The 5,610-nt window shown below is 49.6% G+C and overlaps 1 pseudogene; it reads left to right on the top strand.

The window, feature by feature from the left end:
- The first annotated feature begins 4,799 nt into the window (after positions 1-4,799).
- On the top strand, positions 4,800-5,389 carry LOC128406047 (E3 ubiquitin-protein ligase RNF183-like; annotated as a pseudogene).
- Positions 5,390-5,610: the final 221 nt, after the last annotated feature.

The following is a 5,610-nucleotide window of genomic DNA, read 5'->3' as shown; positions in this document are numbered from 1 at the left end:
CCATTCTCAAATGTGACTGTTGCAGACTGTTCCACATCAATCTGGCTGAGGTCTTGTCACGCAAAAGACATAACTCCTTAGGGGACACAATAAGTGTCTGAGTTCCCCTTGCTTTGGAATCCTTAGCCTCCCATTCTTAGTTACTGGAGCTGGGGACGACGACGTCCGTTATCACATTAAACAGACCCTCTTTTCTTAGCAGAGCCTCTGCATACTACACCCAGTCCAAATAATTCCCTTTTGAGTGCTTAGGAATTGCCATGGCATTTCGAAGGGCCTCCATTATTCTGGCATTAGCCTTCTGTGTCTTTAAAGCAAGCTGCGTCTATTTACAAGCAGCTGCATTCCAAAAGCACCCTTCTTGAGGCCTTTGCATGCTCCTGAGCTTCTGCAGCAACCGGTCAGAGCTTTGGCTAGAAGTTCAAAGACCACCCTTAATTAGGGACTGGCAGGCTTCCTGGGGCTCGAGCACATACCTCTCATCAATCTTCTTGACACACAGAGAAGATAACCTACAGTCTGTTCTTCTGGGCCCAGACCCCAAAATGTCGGCATCTCCATTCAGCCAAACTGATAAAGCTCATCTTCCGGCCTAGTCGCCCCTGACGATAATTAACAACCTGAGCCTTTGATGAGGCCTCAGGCACATTCCCATTAAGCAGAGTTTCCAGCAGCATGCGGAAGTGATGAGATTTATGGCTACATTGTAAAGAGTTTATTTTCTAGGTACGCAGACAGCAAAGAAATATACATCCTCTCTCTATGAAAGCAGAGAGCAACTGAACAAAGGAACAAAGGAACAGGAAACCACTAACGTCACATCCGTCTCCCGTGAGACTTCCAACAGTATGGAATGTGTGGAATGTAAACAGAGTTTGTGACTCCAAAGCACTGCTCAGTGGCAAACAGAAACTAACATTGAGTTGCGTTGTCCTGGACTTCTGACCTTTGCCTTTACCTTTGCCTTTTCCACACGTTGAACTTTCGCTGTGCTGCTCTGTTGCCTTGGCATTGGGATAGTTACATTCCCTCTTCACGTGGCCTAGACATCCACACGAGTAGCATTTCACTGCCTTCAAAGCTTTGGCGCCATCTAGTGGTTCCACTGCATTCTGGGATGACATCTGTGAGGACTCCCCCTTAGTGATGCAGTTAGCACTACGCCGATCCGCTTCATTTAACACCACAGCAGTAACATGCGCTACCGTTAGCAGAGCAGTAGGCAAAACAGCAAGCTGGCTGGCAATCGCTTCCCAACTTGAACCCAAAGAATGTAGAATCATGAAGGAATACACAGCCTCTGGAAAGGTGATTCAACGCTGTTGCAACTCATGCCTGAGATTCTGCATTTCCATGAGGTGAGCACGTACGTCTGCTCCATCAGCAAGTGCCATATCATGCAACTTGGCCTAAAAGAGCAAAGAAGCTCCAGCCTCTGTTCTTAAATGTGACTGTTGGAGACTGTCCCACATCTCTTTGGGCTGAGTCCTTGTCACACAAAAGACATAACTCTTCAGGGGACACAATAAGCGTCAGAGTCCCCCTTGCTTTGGAATCCTTAGCCTCCCATGCTTCGGTCACCGGAGCTGGGGGGGCATCTGTTATCACATTAAACAGACCCTCTTTTCTTAGCAGAGCCTCTGCATACTGCACCCAGTCCTGATAATTACCTTTTGAGAGCTTTGGAATCCCCATCGCATTTTGAAGAGCCTCCTGTACTTTTGGATTAGCCATGTCTGAGTCTTTAAGGCAGACTCTGTCTGTTTACAAGCAGCTGCATTCCAAAAGCACCCTTCTGCCGCAGCCGGTTAGTGTTTTGGCTTGAAGTTCAAAGTCCACCCTTGACACACAGAGAAGATAACCTACATTCCGTTCTTTCTGATGTTCTTCTGGGCCCGAAACAAAAAATGTTGAAATCTCCGTTCGACCGAGCTGATAAAGCTCATTTTCCTCCGGCTGAGTCCTTCGATGTGATTAACGATCTGAGCCTTTGATGAGACCTCCAGGCACATTCCCATTACGCAGAGAATCAAAGCAGCACACGGAAGTGATGAGATTTATGGCCACATCTCTATGAGTTTTATTACTAAGCTACGCAGACAGAAAACATATTCTCTCTCTGTGAGAGCAGAGAGCAACTGAAACAAACAAAGGAACAGGAAACCAGTACATCACATCCGTCTTCCGTGAGACTTCCAACAGCCTGGATTGTCTCTTGAATGTAAACAGAGTCTTGTGACTCTAAGCAGCTGCACAGTGGCACAAACAGAAACTAACACATAGAGCCTGTTGCAGTAGTCCAAGTGGGAGAAAACTAGAGCATGCAGCACTTTGGCAAGACAGTCTGCAGGCAGGTAGGGTCTCAGCCTGCGTACCAGATGGAGCTGGTAGACAGCTGCCCTGGACACAGAATTCACCTGCACCTCCATGGAGAGCTGTGAGTCCAAAGTGACTCCCAAGCTGCACACCTGGTCCTTCAGGGGCACAGTTGCTCCATTCAGGACCAGGGAGTCCCCCACACCTGCCCGCCCCCTGTTCCCCGAAAAGAGTACTTCTGTCTTGTCAGGATTCAACCGCAATCTGTTAGCCACCATCCATCCTCCAACCGCCTCCAGGCACTCGCACAGGACCTTCACCGCCTTCACTGGTTCCGATTTGAAAGAGAGGTAGAGCTTGGAATTGTTCAACAACCACACGCTCAATCACTTTGCCCAAGAATGGAAGATTGGAGACTGGGCGATAGTTGGCCATTGTAATGGCTTGGCTCTCCCCCACAGAAGCGAGACACCGGCAGTAATTATCTCAGGTTTATTGCTCAAACACATAAATCACTCTGGAGCTCCTTCACTCTGTGTCTGACTCCAAGTTAGCAGTTGCCGAGTCTAAACTCCGCCCCTTCCTCTTCTTCCAACAGTGGAAAAAAACCTTTCGCTTCCGCTCTTTTCCCCTCCTCTCACTGACCTTTTTGCGCCTTCAAGTTTTTGGGCTAGCTATTCCCGGCCTCTCCCCTTCTGTCTCTGAACTAAGATTGGTGTTTAGAGCTTTGCTATCTTCTGCTTGTTCTCTGCTCTCTGAAACTCTGCCACTCGGCTGCCCCTCCTCCCTCTCACATTCCAGTCCACATTCCAGTGTCCTTATCTCCCTTGGCTTGCTTAGATTCCCAGCCTCTGTCAGCTACGGAACGAAGCTGACAGCCATATTGGCTGGGTCTAAAGATGTTTTTTTAAGAAGCGGTTTAATGACCGCCTCTTTCAGTGGGTCTGAGATCAAGGAGACGGTTGGTTTCAGGGTTCCCATCAATGGTGGTGACTTGCAAGGGAAAGTCTAGTGGTAACAGGTGCAACTGGTGCTCCAAGGCAAAGTCTCTGCTGAAAAAATTCTCACTCGCCCCAGAATCGATTAACACCTGCACTTCCATTGGGTGGCCCTCTTTTGCAAGTCCAGGGCGTATTTAATCTCAGTCTTAAATGCCAGGTATTCTTGGGGGTTCCCTCCAAACTTGCTCAGCAGCAATGGTACTTTTCTCCCAACTTGAGTGGTTCTGACCTGCTGGTCCTGCACTCTGCGCTCCTCAAGCCTCACTACAAGCTCGATGACGTGTGGCTCCAACTCCACGTTCCTCTGTACCATGGCTGCTACGTTCCACGCCTCCTCTCCCTCAGTGCCTCCGCCTGCAGCTCCCTTTTTGAGGTGACTCATCGTGTGTGTCTCTGCTGTTACACTTGAGCAACCGCAATGACTCCCGGATTGCTGTCAGATGGCAATGGTGGTTGCTTGTGAGTAACCAGTCAGGACTCCAACCTGTCTTTTACAGGTTTTATTTTGGTGCAAAACTATTTACAGTGTAGAACCACAAGTTCATGTCTGCCTCAATCGCTAGCAGAATCCGGGAGTGGTCATTTCCGGGTCCTCCCCCAACATAATAGCTTAGTCACCCCCAGCCTTTTCCTTCCTTCTTTGCGTTTTACACCTCTGCGCAGGGTGGGTGACGGAAGAGGCGTGCTTCCCTCCTGGCTGGCTTGCCCAGGAGCGGTGCTGAGGCTCCCAGCAGCATCCTCTGGTCCCTTCCCCTCTTCCCCACTGGAGGTGTGGCTTTCCCCACCACAGGAAGGGGAACTGCTTCACAAGATTTTCGGAGGTTCCCTGTAACCTAACTGCCCCTCTCCTTCCCTTCCCTGTTCCGATGGCAGTCCCCTGACAGTAATGATTAGATTAGAATGATGATATGGTATTATTTGTAGATGTGTGGTTGTTTTTTTGTTTTTTTGTTTGTGTGTGTGTGTGTGTGTGTGTTTTCCCTCTCTTGTGTTTTGGGGTTTTCTTCCTTGTTTGTACTGTTTCATTTTGGATTCAATGTTTGTAATTTTTGTTGTAATTTTGCATTGAAAATAAAATAAAATAGATTGCCATTGGCCTGTTCCAGCAGGCTGTTCTGATGTGGATGTTTATCTTCCCACCCTTGCCTTAGCAATTGCTTTGCAAGAGAAGGGCTTACTTCCACTCTTAAACTTCATACTGCAAACTCCCTTGGGTGGAGGACCTCTCTCTTTGCATTTGCTGATGCTGTAAAAACCAGATGTTGGGAAACTTGTCTCCCACCCCCACCAATGTTGAAGAACTACAACTCCCATCAGCCTCAGTAAATACGGCCCTATGGCAAGCCAAACGTTCCCTCTCGTGGGCCAAAGGTTCCACTGCATTGATGCTGCTGTATGATTACTGTCATTGGGTTTCCACCTGCCCTTGTTTTTTAGTCTCCTAGGTAGCAAAGAAGGCTGTGCTGTTGACTGGGTTTCCCCATGGCTGAGAAGCAGGTCCAGGGGCTGGAGGCTGAATGCCCCATCTGCTGAAACCCTTACGACAACACTTTTTGCACCCCAAGGTCCTTTAGTGCCAATATTCCTTCTGCATCAAGTGCCTGGCTCTTCTCAGCTTGGTGTCCCCAGCCCAGAACCGCTTGCAGTGCTCACTCTGCCGCCACCCTACTGTCCTCCCCTCCGACCAGCCTGTCACTGAGCTGCCCACCAATGAAGCCCTCCTGCGCCTGCTGTGCCTGGAGCCCAACCACATCATCCTGTAGGGTTGGCAGCTGTGCTTGAAGGAGCAGCGCAAGAGCAGGTACTTCCTCTGCCAGCCCAGGGTTTACACCCTGGACCTGGGCCCAGTGAGAGATCCAAGCATTGAGAGCTACTGTGAGCCAAGCCGCCCGGCTAGTGCTACCACTGCCACCACAATCATGCCCAACCACCACCGCTCCCCAATGTGGGCATGTGCCTGCAACCCCCAGCTCCAGATTTTCACCTACCTGATGGCTCTCATCTTAAGCATGACTTTACTACTCATCTTCTCCATCTTTTGGACGAGGCAGCTCTTTGGGGGCTGGGGGTGAGAGGGACCAGCAGCCTCCTCAGGCGGAAGATGCTGAGGGCAGGGTAGAGGTGGTTGGCGAGCAGCAGCAAAGTGTTGGGAGGACTAGCTTGTGTGTGTCACACAGCCTGCCTTGAGTTCTCCAAGTCAGCTCAAGTGTGCTGGAAGACATTGCCCAGTTATGATTTAAGATTCAAAGCCTGGTCAGATTCTGCCTATAGAACAAGAGAGAGACTGCCATCT

This window comes from Podarcis raffonei, chromosome W (assembly GCF_027172205.1).
Source record: "Podarcis raffonei isolate rPodRaf1 chromosome W, rPodRaf1.pri, whole genome shotgun sequence".
Taxonomy (NCBI): domain Eukaryota; kingdom Metazoa; phylum Chordata; class Lepidosauria; order Squamata; family Lacertidae; genus Podarcis; species Podarcis raffonei.
The sequence above is the reverse complement of the archived record's forward strand: the minus strand, read 5'-3'. Positions and strand labels throughout refer to the sequence as shown.